The following is a 16,700-nucleotide window of genomic DNA, read 5'->3' as shown; positions in this document are numbered from 1 at the left end:
TAGAGCTGGTTCTGCCCTTTGTCTGACTATGTCCATGCAACTTGTGAAAATTTAGATTTTATAATTACACCTTTACAATACTGTAATTGTCTTTATTACAAAGACTACATTAAATTACACTCGTGAAACATGTTTCGTCCTCTTATAGGACATCTTCAGTTACAAATACAAGTACATAACATTAAAAATAAGGCGAGGCCACATTAAAATAAGTGAATGCAAAGTCTTTGTATTCTGTGACGCGGCGTGATAGCGTCTTTGTCAATCTTCAATGTTAAAATGGTGCAGTGTGAACATGATATGAAGCATGAAGTCCAATTAAAATCATATGTTAAAACTGTTGTTCGAAACAACGAATTGTCAATTATAAAACACCGCAAGTGGCTATGCAAATAATGTTATGTGCATATTGTACATAGCATACAAAGACTTTGCATTCACTTATTTTAATGTGTCCTCGCCTTATTTTTAATGTTATGTATTTGTATTTGTGACTGAAGATGTCCTATAAGAGGACGAAACATGTTTCACGAGTGTAATTCAATGTAGTCTTTGTAATAAAGACAATTACAGTATTGTAAAGGTGGAATTATAAAATCTCAATTTTCACAAGTTAATACTTTGACAATACGGGCTCTAATATGAAATATATAACGTGCAATGTCCATGCAAGCTAAATTCTATACGCTCAACTGTTCAGGACCGCTTCCTGTTTCGACACGCTTTCTGTGTGGTCCTGCCCTTAGATTTGCGATTCATCCGAAAATTAGTGTATGTCGTGGCCATCCATCAATACTTCACATCACAGCCTGCACGGTTGCTAGGCAACACCGCGTCACACATTTCATTGATAAACATATTCTTCTTCTTATTTTTCTGCCGCTTTTCCCATACCTGTGGGCTCGCGGGTGCGAACCGTGTCGCACATGTGGATTTGGCACTGTTTTACGGTCGGATGCCCTTCCTGACGCCAATCCTACATGGAGGGAGGTAATCACTATTGCGTGTTTCTGTGTTGGTTGGTAGTGTAGTGTGTTGTCCGAATATGAAGAGGAAAGTGTTGAGACAAACACAAACGCCCAGTCCCGGGCCAGAAGAATTAATCAGAGGCGATTAAAATCCCCGACCCGGACGAGAATGGAACCCGGGACCCTCTGAACCGTAGGCCTCAACACTGACCATTCAGCCAATGAGTCGGATACTTATTGATGAACATATATTTATGATTATTTTATTTTCCCGAAGGGACATTTAATAACATTTTTACACATTACGTTATACTTAACAGTGGTTTATGGTAACTATGACCACGGCAGAGTACATGTAAGCGTTATACGGCTGTTGATAACGATGGCAATATGTCACTTTCACAAAGTAGGTCATTCGGAAAACTCGATTCCACTTTCAGGTATATGGAAACTGAATACAATATCGTTGTTGCACCAAGAAAACCCACTATGTGGTAACATTTCAGCTTACATCTCTGACCAGAAATGTTCTATAATCTAAGGTTCAGTATTGTATTATCTGTACACCAAAAACTTTTGTTTTGTGATACATGTGTTGTGGGTCGGTATTTCTCCCCTCAACATTGTCACATCACGTTATTTCGAGGCGCAGAAATTCAACACATCCCGTATTCTTTCATAACGTACCATATGGAATATAATAACAGCTGAACTAAGGCCTTAGGGCGACCGCACACCCGGGATCATTTTGAAATACTGAAATTGCAGAGGCAGACTCCAATTTTAATCATTCACTTCCCTCTTCTTCACGTCGAGCTAGCTCCCTGTGGGAAGTCGTAAGTGAATGTCAAGGCAATGAACTGAAATATATAACGCTAGGAACTCAAACCTATATTTACACTCACCGATAATTAAGGAAAAGGCATTAAAAATAATTCCTTTTTTTTTTTTTTTTTGAAGGAGGTATTTGAATGTAGTTATAACTTCTACAAATGATGTCGAATTTGAGACGAATAGACTTAAAACGTGTTACTGTTTCCATTTACGATATAGCTTTTTAGAACATGTCAAATATAAAGCACATGTGGAGTGCTTTAAATTATTCCCAGTTGTCTGATGTGATAGAGGACATTGTAATTAAATATTTTTCGAATGAATTAAGCCTGTAAGGTGAAAGACCCTGTGGGGTTAGAGAAGGACTAGCCAGGGAGTCGAAATTACACCAGTAAGGTTGGCCGGGGTGTCGAACTTGGGCCTGTGAGGATAGGTTTAGCCAAGGAGTCGAACTCGAGTCTGCGAGGTTAGTGGGGTGTTAAACTTGGCGCTGTGAGTATAGGGTAGGACAGTTAAGTTAAACCGGGTGTCTAATCCAACCCTGTCAGGTTAATCTTGCACTCTTATGCGTCTAACGTCATGTGGGGTTAAGCTAGCATTCTTAGCACACCTATGCCATCAGCAGTCATAGACGGCCTAGGCATCACTGAAGAGGCGTACTAGGGAAATGAGGAGTAAGGTAGTTTCCCGTTGCTTTCCTCACCGAGCCAGAGTTGCTATTACATATCAGTCTGCCAAGCCCACTGAAACTCATACACCAACAGACCCTATGGGCAACATTTTCACACCATTCAAAGCAGGGACTGGCTGCATAAGGAATGGCATTACTAGCATCGCTCATACCTCAGTCACTTTCATATTGTCAAAGCCAATGATAAGGCAGGGACAGATCAATGAAAGTAACAAAATTGCTCTAGCCTATACCAGAAGACATAGTGCACTGTAAACACTAGGTCCTGCCAGCAAAGGCGGATATTTTTTATAATTGTCAAAATTTTATTGCACAGTGATGAGTCATGTGAGATGCTTGTTTCGTAGTTTATTTTCTTAAGAGGTCAGCATTGCAGGAAAAATTTTGCGACGCTCGCGTAACCGTCTCATTCGATCTGCAGATGTACTCTTGGTCTTAGTCGAGTCTAGTTTTCGCCCTCATACATTCTCTACAATATTTTATCAGATCATTAGTCATAAATTTGGACATTTTTGTAAAGTATGCTAAAATGCATCTTATTTTTGTCAAAAACTTTCAATATTTTTTTTAAAATTTACGCTCACATTTTACTTTTGTATTTTAATAGATATCGTATAGAATAGCATCTCACTCTCCTCAGCTCAACGTGTACACGCCAAGTTGTATTGAACGGTAATTGACTTTCGACTGTCACTTGGCGGCCAACTTACGACGACATCATGTGCATTACGTCAGCTACCGCGGTTACGTCTTGTGCACTCCTCTTAATCTGAAATAATGTTCAAACCATTCCCATACATGTAATACTTTTCGAGCTATAATTAGTTCTTGCGTTACATAAAATGCGTCACATCAGTTTTTCGCTGGAAACCCCGAACCTCAATTGAAAGTCATAATGTAATTTGAGACCTTTTACGAGGAATAATGGCGGAGATATTTAAGAATATTACATTTCTCGCTATATTCGAAATATCCTTATTAATATAATTTCTACTTAAAGCGTGTAAATAACACTAACTATAGGATAGAACAGAATACAATACAATAGAATACTCCCATCTCTTAGTTGCCGATTGCCTGAAAGTGGAGATTTTTCTATAAATGCATAATATATTTCCTTACTATAGTTAGTTTTCCTATTACTAGATCAAATTGCCTATTACTGAATACTAATGTTTACACGCATTGTCTAAATTACCACCTTTTGTCCTAGGTGTAAAACAGTGTTGTATAATCTAGGACAACAAGTATTTAACCCTTCATTACCTGAATTAGTGCTTACTTTACGTTATATGAAGTTTTATTTTGACACATATATTTTAATATACACTATCCACTTTTTGTTTAATAATTTTATAATTGTAAGAAATTATCTTTCTTCCTTGGCTTTAGAATCACTACCCAAGTATTCCGCTTACTGCGATTCCTTGAAAGTTGCAGTACCTTTGCATATGTCTCTTAGCACAGGCCAGAACAACATGTAGCTTCCAGCGAAGTCTGAGTAATGACATTCGGAGAACGAACAATGCGTCTGATTGTTATGAAAGATGTTGCTCATTGAGTCAGTCGTGCTGCAATGGTATTTTCTGGCCCAGTGAGGAAACCAATGGAAAACTACCTCATTCCTCATTTTGTCTAGTACGTCTCATGTTGCCGCCGCCATCGGTTGTTGTGGTTTCCCTATAACCACATAAATTTTGTTGGTGCTGTTTGAGGATCCAAGCAGCCTCTGGGCTGATGACGTAGCAGACAGATAGACAGACATATCCATTTGACACGAAATGAGTCAGTCTCGCTGCATAATCTTAACAAATGTGAGTCTTCTATTATTTCTCCACATAACAAACAACGGTTCTCTTCATGTTTTTCTCTTTGACCGTTATTCTTATAGACACTCATTAACCACCACACCACACCATACCTCTTACTTCTCCGTTCGTAAGTCTTTCATTATTTATTGAGAACTTTTAAACACAAATTATAGTAAATTTAATATTCAATATTTTATGTCTGAATCACTTTCACCGCATGGGTTATAATAATGAAGATATTCACGAATTTAGACTGTTGTCATTGTAAGAACAACCACGGCAAGCACTAGTGTGCATGTCATCCTGCTAACCCTAAGTTAGATCTGTAAATCGTTCAATAACCCGTCAGCAATAAATAGTAAGCCTACGACTAATTTATCGTACAGAGCACTGCGCTTTTGGACTCTCCATAATTAAAAACTGTGCGTAAATGATTTAAGAAAAATTAATGAAAATAAAAATCTACGGTCTGTTTCCAGTCATTCGACCGGATCAGGAATGGAATTAATGAAGCCCCCATTAAGCTGCGAGGATAAGATTTGTGCCGACTGCCGAAGTCTGTCGCACTCCTCTGGGGCAATGATTAATGACTGACAGATGAAATGTAATGATATTGGAGAGAGTTGCTGCAATAAAAGATTACAGGGAAAAGCAGTGTACTGTACCAGGAAAAGTTGTGGGCAAAGGGCATGAGTAGGACCTCAGGGAGTGGAACTTGGTTTTGGAGCCGATACAGAGTAGGATAGACTCGCAGAGCGAATAATAGATGGTTAAAAAATCTTTTTTCAAAACAATTTATTAATTCTTCACCCTGCGATATGATTTTTGATTCAAATCTGGCATTGAAATTAAAAATATGAAAGTAATCTCCCTGAATTCTGTTCATGAAAATGGCATAAATATTACTGATTTCAAAGTCTTTCATATGTGAGAATATGAGGTACTGAATTTCCACCTAAAGTCTTTCTAAACCTAAACACACACTTATAATTGTAAGTTGATATGAGAAATTAAATTTTGGTTAATAGTTTTCAGTTCTCAGTTCGTCAACCTTGATATATAGCACACTTGAAAAGCCTAAAGTCTTTCTACGAGATATGAAACTGAAATTTGAAATTAAATTAATCACTTCTGAGAAATTATGAGAACTCTGAAATATTTGTTCACACGCGGCACTGAAGTTTCCACTGTTCACAAATTAATGAAAGAAAAAAAATTTTAGTCAGTTTGTTACTACTCACTTATGGCAAGAAATGTTACTACAAAGTCGAAGGATGGACATCTGGAATGTTCCGTGGAGAATCAGGATCGGCGATGTTCCCTTGACACACCATGTTGACGTTCCCGATGAGGTGATGACGGCTGGAACTGGATCATGTAGAATTGCAGCTCGTTAGGGTGACTTTTCGCACACGAAAAATTTACTTAGTGCGAGTAGTTAACACTGACACTGTCATTGACTGTTGAACACTATTTATGGCGTAATTGAATTTCAAGACGTTAAATAAAGAATCACAGTCCTTCCTGTACGAAATATTATTTACAGTCGTTATTGAAACGTTCATAAATGCACAGTTCACACTTGAAAAGGCAAGTCGATAATCACAGTCTTTGAACACAGTCATTAAATCACTAAGAATTATTTTCTGCTTATCTTGTTCTTATAATGTTATATTACCTCAGAAAAGTTCTTAATTTTCACTCAAATTACTGTGAGTCGTATACTGACGTGACATGAATAAAGGAATACAGTTCAATACTCGAAAAGAAATGAGTTCTGGTGATTCTACACATTAGTTTCTGCAGAAGTTCAATATCATAAGTCTACATGTAATGACATAGTCTGTGAACGTTAAATAGTTAATGTTTGCACTTCAATAAGTTCACTCGTATTATATTCTTAAATGTCTTTAGGATTAGACTGTAGTCGCGATGCGATATACTAAACATAGTGCGACGTCTTTTATAATTCTGTCGGCGATATAACTTCGCGTTCCGGAAATACGACGGAAAGTACTTTCACCGTGACTGCGCGAACATACTGTACGCGGGCCGGTCTCTCCTCTGTCTCACTCACACAGCTGTCTACTCGTCCTTGTACTGGCTTGCTGGCTGGCTGGCCTTGGCATATATAGATACCAGCGCTGGGAGGGGTAGCATCTCTCTCGGCCATGTGACCGTGATTACGTAATTTCGTTGAAACTTTAAATTATTATAACTCAACAACCATGGGATGAATTAATTCGAAATTCACAGGGATTAACTTTTATGACGTCCGCTATAATTCAGCGTTTGTCCCGTTGAAATTGGTTAAGGCGTTAAAAAGCTGGTAAAAGAAAAATTCTTTCGAGAAATATCTCTAGGGGAGGTGAGCTCCAAGCGGCAGGTGACGTCACTTGACTCCGCCTGGTGCACTCGTAGGGTCTGGCACATACTGGAACATTCTTTACATAGATGTTCGTACGTCGGTCGGATCTTTTTATGCTGGAATAACGTTTCTTTCAATTAATATGGACCAGGACCTAGGCTTTCCTGGTACAGTACCCAGAGATAAACCCTGCCCTGCCTCCGCTTTGACCAGCACAAATCTTACATGGAGTGACCGGGATTTGAACCATGGGACCTAGCTGTGAGAGGCCGGCACGCTGCCGCCTGAATCACGGAGGCTCCAAAGAGAACTTTAAAATACCAGTAATCTTATTTGTTTTACGTCCCACTAAATACTTTGACGGTTTTCGGAGACGCCAAGGTGCCAGAAATTTTTCAACTGGAGTTACTTTACGTCATAGTAAATCTACCGATATGAGGCTGGCGTATTTCAGTACCTTCAAATACCACCAGAATGAGCCGAGATCGAACCCCACCAACTTAAACTTACAAGGCCAGCGCTATACCGCCTGAACTACTCAGCCCGGCTAAAGAAAACTTGTACCGGGCGAGTTGGCCGTGCGGTTAGGGGCGCGCAGCTGTGAGGTCTCATCCGGGAGATAGTGGGTTCGAACCCCACTGTTGGCATACCTGAAGATGGTTTTCCGTGGTTTTCTATCTTCACACCAGGCAAATGCTGGGGCTGTACCTTAATTAAGGCCATGGCCACTTTCTTCCCATTTCTAGCCCTTTCCTGTTCCTACCACTACTAGCTATTTGCTTTACGTCGCACCGATACAGATATGTCTTACTGGATACTGGCCGCACTTAAGCGACTGCAGCTATCGAGCTCGGTTTTCCTGTTCCATCGTCACCATAAGACCTATCTGTGTCGGTGCGACGTAAAGCAAATAGCAAAGAGAAGGAAAGAAAACTTGCCAAATGAAATGAACTACCAGTAACAAACAGCAAATAGCCTGCAACACATTTATCTCAAGCAAAACTAACGTGACTGTTGATGTCGTGAACATAGCCATTATGTATCCTCTCTTACGTGGAATCCGAACCGCAGGAACGTGATTTTTCATTTTAAAAATCGTAGCCTAGCCTATATGCACTATCCGGGATTCGAATCGCGGCCGCTTTGGTGAGAAGCTAGTGATTGTGTCACTGGACTGCCATGCTCCACACTTTCGTTTCCTTACCACGACGTGAAATTTCTCAACCGTGAACGAAGGTGCAGTCGGGAGAAAAGATAATAACAGCTATCTCCTTGGGTTCCATTCCATTACACTGACACTGCCATCTACCTTTCTCTCTCATTTCAGTACAAGATGAAATAAAATTCGATTCGATTCAGCTCCCTTAGATGGAAGTGGACCTTTAACTTGGCTCGACAAATAACCCTCTAAGAACAATATCTCTGCCAGTATAATCAGTAATACAACGCCATAGCGAAGGAATGTCTCCTTAGAAAAATACACTCATTGCTGGGAAAACAAGATGCCTGCACGCAGGAGATTTAACGTTTAATTGCGGTACAAAATTTAATCGTAGTTCTCCCAGTATTTTTTGAAGAAAATACAAGACTAGTACATTTTAGTCCCGGAGTATCTTTCCTGTTTGTGAAACCAAATGATTCATCTTAACATCCAATACTATAAACACTTAGCAAAATCATGTTCATCGAGTATTCTGGGCATTAGGAAAAATGAGAAGCGCCATATTAGAAAACCAGTAACATGGATATGGTTCAAAATGACAAGTATGACCTAGACTGAAAGAAAGAAAGAAAGAAAGAAAGAAAGAAAGAAAGAAAGGAAATTTACGAGACATATCATTAAACACAATTTTCTTCTTCTTCTCCGCCTAGGACTTATCTAGTTATTTTGGGTTAGCATTTCATGTAGATTAAGCACAGTTTTAAGGCCGAATGCCTTTCCTGACGCCAACCCTAGGTGCCTAAGTGAGGGTATGCATTTATTACTGCATGTTATAATTGGTAGTACTGTATTTTGAATGCAAGTGACGTGTATTAATACAAACCCAAACGCCCATTGCCCGGGCTAGAGGAATTAACAAGATGATATTAAAATTAACATCCGACAATGAATCGAACCTGGGGACCTCTGAACCGGAGATCAATACACTGACCATATAGACAAGAAGCCGAGCACACACATCTTCATCACTAATGTTTTCGAAGGCGAAGAACGGGGGAGGTCGATGTGGGGAAAGTATATGGAGGGCATCAGAAGGCGAATGAGATACGACAGTTACTAGCAGCCGGGCTGAGCAGCTCGAACTACAGAGCTGGCCTTCCGAGCCCATCTTGGCAGGTTCAACCCTGGCTCAGTCCGATTGTATTTGAAGGTGCACAAGTACGTCAACCTCGTGTCGATGGACTTACTGGCACGTAAGGGAACTCCTGCCAGACAAACTTCCGGCACCTCGGCGTCTCCAAAAACTGTAAAATTAATTAGCGGAACGTAAAACTAGTAACAATGAGTTGCAATGAAGTTAGCAGCAAAAAACAGAGAAGATTGCTTGTATCGAAAAGACGCAGCGATTTGAAAATGAATGAATTATAGACACCAATAAATAAACATGACCGTACATGTTTCACACACACTGTGAACCATATTTTCTTTGCCAGTCCCCACATTAGGAAGTAGAAACAACAGTGACCATCATCATCATCATCATCATCATCATCATCATCATCATCATCATCATCAACATTCCCTAAAGGCTACGCCTTGTCACTGAACTCCATTGATCTCCGGCACCTCAAGATCTCCCATGACGAACATATTAATAATAATAATAATAATAATAATAATAATAATAATAATAATAATCAACTATCGTGTTGAAGACAATTTTATTTACGTTGCCTGTTCGGTTTCTACGTTCCGTTTTAAAATTATTATTATTATTATTATTATTATTATTATTATTATTATTATTATTATTATTATTATTATTATTATTATTATTATTATTATTATGCTTTTGTTTGTCTACCCTTCAGTCGAGTTTCTTGACACAGGGTGAGAGGAATTTATATAGCAAGTGTTACGGCCGGATGCCCTTCTTGATGCCAAAATCAGTTGAGGTGCTAATAAAGATGAAATTATTGTGAATCTAATGAAGATGAAATGAATGACGGTGAATTAAATTGGGCAAGGAGGTGGAAGGAACCGGCTGTGATATAGAAACTGTCCCGGTATTTGCCTGGAAGTGAAAATGGGGAAAGCACAGGAAACCATTCTCAGGACAGCCGAAGATTAGTTTCGCACTCTCGTCTTCTGAATGCAGTGCTTGGCTCGATAGGTGCTGAGCGTTAACACGCGCGGCCACACCGCTTGGTGATGAAGATGATAATGAAGAAGAAGAAGAAGATGATGATGATGATGATGATGATGATGATGATGATGATGATGAAGATGAAGATGAAGATGAAGATGAAGATGAAGATGATGATGAAGATGAAGATGATGATGAAGATGAAGATGAAGATGATGATGAAGATGATGATGATGATGATGATGATGATTCAGTTTCTAAGAACAGAACTTGATTAGGGTAAAGTTCCACTTTATAGCTTTGACTTTGGCCAACGACATAAGAGAGATCTGGCATCAGCATAGAGTTCTAGTAGTTCCAGTGGGTTCGGTAAAGCAGCTCATTATTGCAAATTCCGTAACTAGATTGTTTTTGTTATATTCTGGGCGAATTTTCCATGTCCAAAAAGCAAACCTAGATGGGAATTGGATGTGAATTTTCTCAATTTGTATGGAATAAGCAATTTACCATATTTTCTTTTTGGTAGTGGCTTTTACGTCGCACCGACACGGATAGGTCTTACGGCGACGATGGGATAGGAAAGAACTAGGAGTAGGAAGGAAATGGCAGTGGCATTTGCCTGGTGTGAAAATGGGGAACCCGGAAAACCATCTTCGGCAGTGGGATTCGAACATACTATCTCCCGGATACACGCTCACAGCTGCGCTCCCCTAACCGCACAGCCAACTCGCCCGGTACCATATTTTCGAAGTGTGACTAAAGAAATGGTATGTTAGACATGTTCATGACGCGTAATACGTCACATGAATGCCTTTTTTATATTTTATTTTAATTTTTTTTTTTTGCAAGTTGATCTACATCGCACCGACACAGATAGGTTTTTTGGCGACGATGGGACAGGAAATGGCTAGGAATGGGAAGGAAGCCACCGTGGCCTTAATTAAGGTACAGCCCCAGCATTTGCCTGCTGTGAAAATGGGAAACCACGGAGAAACATCTTCAGGGCTGCCGACATGGGGTTCGAACCCACTATCTTCCGAATACTGGTTACTGGCCGCAGTTAAGTGGCTGCAGCTATCCAGCTCGGTCGTCAAATAAATGGCATAACTACATGAAAGAAGAGCAGCCATAATATTCTATAATGTCACAAATAAATAGCAAACTGTCAAAGTAGGTGCTGAATTTTGAAAAAGGGTAAAGCGTTTTAAAGCAATTAAATCTCATACATATAATCCTCTATAATTATGTCGTGGCACGAGAAAGCCGTCTAGAAATACTGATAATCCGATATTACTTTAAAATTTTCGTACGTAACACTGTCAAAAGCGAATCGAGATTAAGAACAGCTTGATAATCGCTTGATAAAACGAATCAAATTTTAATACAATACTCACTATACACTGGACGTTTGAATTATTGTATATTCCTTGTTGAAAATATAATTGCCCAATTTTCGCCCGAAGAGGAAAATTGTTATAATTTTATTATTATTAACAAATACATCGCAATTGGGAAATATTCCGGTGGCAATGAATGGTCACTTACAGTAATGTAATAATAAAGTTAAAACATAATTGTATTACTACTACTACTACTACTACTACTACTACTACTACTACTACTACTACTACTACTACTACTACTACTACTACAAGTACAAGAAGAGTACAACAAGCAATTCCATGGAAAGAAAAAAATTACTACTAGTTTGACATTCTAAATCCAACAGAAAATGACAAATTCAGTGTTCGTCATTTATAACTTTTATTTTTCACTTTACACTAGCACTAATGAACTTCTTAAACGTTTTGATACCGGAAATGAATCTATCAAAGACTGCTACCGGTAATGTATTCCAATCCCTTATGGTCCTATTTACGAAGGAAGACTTGCCCACATCCGTATATATTCCGTAAGCTGATTTCTGGCCCTAATTTTATGCTTGTGATAATTTATCGATAAGTACGGGGGAGGTTCCAACCTATTCCTAATACTACTTTCGGCAGCCCTTCCCGTGTAGCTCTTAGAAAGACCACACAGGCGAGCTCTAGTTCTTCTAGATTCAAGACTGCAAATTAATGGTATTCCTCATATTCCTCTTTACGAAACGCATCGCTTTTCTTTGAACTTATTTTTAGGGAATTTATTAAACCTACCCTGCAGGTTTAGTAACACTACTACCCCTAGTAACACTTTCTTTTCATTTTATACGCACTCTAAATGGATTACAGCTGGCCCCGTGGTGTAGGGGTAGCGTGCCTGCCTCTTACCCGGAGGCCCCGGGTTCGGTTCCCGGCCAGGTCGGGGTTTTTTACCTGGACCTGAGGGCTGGTTCGAGGTCTACTCAGCCTACGTGATTAGAATTGAGGAGCTATCTGACGGTGAGGTAGCGGCCCCGGTCTAGGAAGCCAAGAATAACGGCCGAGAGGTTTCGCCGTGCTGACCACACGACACCTCGTAATCTGCAGGCCTTCGGGCTGAGCAGCGGTCGCTTGGTAGGCCAAGGCCCTTCAAGGACTGTTGTGCCATGCGGTTTGGTTTTTAAATGAATTACACCATTTACAGTTACGTATTTATACATCAATTGCACTAACACCGTTTATCGACTAACCATGTGTCGAACTGTCAAACCTTAAAAAAATGAAAAAGTGACAAACGGGCGTGCGTAAAACAGTATCGACAGTAGTACCAACAGTAATCAGGGTCAGCCTGGTCGAAGCGGTAAAGGCGTGCTCGGTTCATCCGGAGGGACGTGCATTCGATTCCCCATGAACCGGATGTGCACATGGCCGTGAGGTTCACTCAGACAACACCAAAAATTAGTACCATGTTAATTCCTAGGGGTAAAGGTGGCCGGGTGTAGAGCTAACCACTCTATTCCAATAAGTGCCGAGGTACCTTCCACCCCTCGAAGGGCCTTTGCTTTGACTTTACCAACAGTAATCAAGAATACACCACCACGCTTCGTGGTATTTTGGTCATTTTTAATAGAGTGCATATTGGTGACCCTGTTTATGACGTAAATACATATAAATTTCCAACTTCTGAGTTTAAAAACATGTGTAAAATGCTTGTGACGTCATTAGTATGACATCAAGAAAGATTTATTGATGCTACTGAATTACTAATTAATATAATTCTTCCCGCAATACATAAAATTCGGACCTAGTTTTTGGATATTACTTCCCTGTCCCTCTATGACGTCAGGTGTGAGTCTTAACTCCTTAATTGCCCTGTAAGCATAGTTGACATGTGCTCTCTCGTAGTCTTGCTATATATACGTCGTGCACTCACGTTTCAGTGTTTTATATTTTGAGTAATAGTACAAGAACGCAGAATTTTCGCACCTATCTCGTTCCTGCTCTCTTAATGAATACGTAATAGCATTTAGGAGCGCCTACAAGTGAGTCGGCGATGGTCCGTTTCTTTACCAAACTAAGATACGGTCCTCTATTCACGAGAAAAGCTCTGCGATGGAACTCTGTCCTCCTGGAGTGCGGGGAGAAGGACATGTAGGAGATTGCTCCACGGGCTCCTATTGGCTGCACTTGCTGTCCGACGATGATAAAAATATTGGTCGCTTTGAGCGAGTGAGTGATGAATGAGCGAGCAACCGCGTTGCTCTTATACAGGCAGTGGATTTCTTGTATCTGTGGGTCTAAAATACATGTGATCTATCGAATAATGTGCCTAGCGTTTGGAAGAAAGGTAGAACTCTCCACAGTGAAGCACGGGAAATAATTGCCAACGTCATAAGTAGATCCCGGATTTCCATGCAAATGCATGTTTAAATAAGCTGAATACACTTCTCAAACTTTGCAAATATTCGTTTTATGACTTGACGATTCCAAATAACGGTTCCTTTTCCCTGTTTTGGCCTTTTGAGGAGAAAATTCATGTATAATGCATATATTGAGGATGTTGGATTTAATAGCGAATATGTGGACGTTTATATTCGTATTTCACATGAATTCTTTGGCGATATATAATATTAAAGTTGCATGATAGTGTCTTTTATAAATGTTAGTTTGCAGAATTCGAGGCCGCTTTTCCACGTTATAGGTCTATTATTGAGAGATGGAGAAATAATTTATTCCTGTCATCCTACCTAACAACCAAAGTTAGTATAGAATATGCAGTATTGCGATATGATATTCGATCATTTTACTGAATCGGTTCATTTGATTCCGTTCAGGTTACTGAACTGATGCAATGATCCGATACACGGCACATTAGAGTCACCGTTCCTATTAAGTACACCTGTATGTACTGATAGGTAGCAGCAACAGCATTCAATGCTCACTGATCTTACCTGGTCTTCATTCTATGAACTGCTTTCCTATCAAGGTAGTCCAACCTTCAGCTTTCTGCTGCAGTCACCTCTTCGCATTTTGATGTTACAAGTCGTTTTGCCCACGGTGACAACTACATTAAGTACATATAAAGAATAAGATGTAAAAAATATCTGTCCGCGTGCAACTTATAACTTAATTGAATTACTTTTTCCGATTTTAGGCCGTAGACAGTTTTCCAGTAGATGACGTTGTTTGCATTAAAGATGCGCAAGTGGAATTCAGCAGAGAGAATACGCAGCAAGACTAAATTGATATAAAATCAAATTTTGGCAAATTGCCTGCTGCGATACCAAAATTGGAAAGTACAGGTCTACCCCTCGTTGAATCGTTAGCAGTTAATGAGTAATTTAAATGTGACAGCAATCATCGCACAGAAAGTAGCTGCGGCAGCTAGAGATAGGCTAAGTTGTACAAAGTGATCCATTCAAATCATAATTTTGAATTCGTCAAGAGTAAAAACAGACGTTCTGTGTGATTAAAATGTAAAAGAAGTACAATTTGATCTCACTTTGTCCCAAATGTTTTCATTTAAGCATGCACCTGTCATTTTTTGTGACGTAGAAAGATCATTTTCTGTGTTTAAGAATGTTCTGACAGTCAAATTAATTTGGAGAAATTAGTTGTTGTGCAATGTTTCAAAAGAAGCTGGAAATGTAACCGTGTTGAACTGAATTTTGATAATGCAAATTTTACAGTTTTTTTAAAATTGTTTTACGTCGCACCGAAATTTTACAGTTTATTGTGCATGTTTTACTATATGATAGTGCAGGAATGCATGCATATTTTGAGATTTGTTAGTGCATGGAAATCCTGGCCCTAGTCATAAACATGTGTGATGAAGAAGCACGGCAGACACTTCCGCTGTCTCGCGCAACACAGGGAGCAGCAAAATACTCCAGAATTGTTACCATTGGCAACTTCGAATACGAAGAACAGTAGTAGATTTTAGAATTCTGTAACATTATGAGGAAACTGCTAAATAGGGATTTGAAGGATACCTAACGAAAGAAAATCTAGGCCTGGTTATTAATCCAGACTAATGTAAATGAACAGCGGGAAAACCTGAATAATAATAATAATAATAATAATAATAATAATAATAATAATAATAATAATAATAATAATAATAATAATAAAGACTTACTCTTACCTTGTTATGGCAACATCAGTCAAGTTAAGAGAAAATTACTCCCCATTCAACACGTGACGAATAGGACGAGAAGTTCGAGAATGATAAACGTACGATACCATCACTGTTTGACTAATTGCGACCGAGTGGCACTATGAAAGAGAACTCCGATATAAGCACTGCTCACAAACGAACTATTTCCGATCGAATAAAGGCACCGATATAAGGGAGGAGCGCGCCATACTCCCTTGGCGAGTGGAACACGAATGGGGCACTCACAGTAAAGTAGTTGACGTCGAGGAGGGAGGCGATGCAATAAGAAACAAATGAGCAGCGAAGCTCGCCTTCTAATCCAAGAGGAGGGATGGGCGAAAATGTTCTTATATGTGCCAGCACACCAAATTTGTCAAAGAGGGTGCTATTTAATGTACTGGAACAGCTGGTCAGCAGAAGCAGCGCAATATGTTGAAAGCTACGAATAATTTTCGCCAAGAAAACCGGCAATCGCGTTCCAGACGAAACAAGACATAGAATTTCATGTTCCACTCTTCCTTCCAATTTTACAAAACCTTATTAGCAGAGGAGGCAGTCTGGACTCCAGCTATATGGCTGAATGGTCACGGTACTGGCCTTCAGTTTAGAGGGCTCTCAGATTCGATTCTCTCCGGGGCCGAGGATTTTAACTGTGTATGGTTAATTCATCTGGCTCGGGGACTGTGTATGTGATCGTCTTAATACACATTTACACAAAAACACACCACACTACCAGCCACCACAGAAGCATGCAATAGTAAGTCCCCCACCACAAAGGGTGTTTGTCAGCAAAGGCATCCAGTCGTAAAACAATGCTTAATCGACGTTACTGCTGACGCCAGATGATTGTCTAAAGGCTAAGAAAGGAACAAATTTTAGACACCATAACATAGCCTAGATGCGGCTAAAGGTTTAAGGAACGCTGGCTGGAAGGTGATGGCAGGTGTTTACTGATGGCTACATGGTTTATGTCACGTAGCTGTGAACTTGCATTCGGGTGGCGATGGGTTCGAACCCCACTGTTGGCAATCCAGAAAATGGTTTTCTTTGGATTTCCATTTTTACACCAGACAAATATAACCACGGTATTTTCCTTCCTAATCATAGCTCTGTCCTATCTCACTGTCATCATATAAATCAGGTATGCGTCGGTGCAACGTAAAACAAATAGCAACATAATAATAATAATAATAATAATAATAA

General features: G+C 39.6%; 1 long non-coding RNA gene across 1 annotated transcript in view; it reads right to left on the bottom strand.

The window, feature by feature from the left end:
- LOC136867188 (uncharacterized) overlaps nt 1-15,579 on the bottom strand; it is a 324,204-nt gene extending 308,625 nt beyond the window's left edge. The window contains exon 1 of the long non-coding RNA XR_010859636.2: nt 15,486-15,579. This is a non-coding gene — a long non-coding RNA (uncharacterized lncRNA). The remainder of the gene's footprint in view (nt 1-15,485) is intronic.
- Nucleotides 15,580-16,700: the final 1,121 nt, after the last annotated feature.

The sequence above is a fragment of the Anabrus simplex genome, chromosome 3, assembly GCF_040414725.1.
Source record: "Anabrus simplex isolate iqAnaSimp1 chromosome 3, ASM4041472v1, whole genome shotgun sequence".
Classification (NCBI taxonomy): domain Eukaryota; kingdom Metazoa; phylum Arthropoda; class Insecta; order Orthoptera; family Tettigoniidae; genus Anabrus; species Anabrus simplex.
Note: the sequence above shows the minus strand (reverse complement) of the source record. Positions and strands in the feature narration are given on the sequence as shown.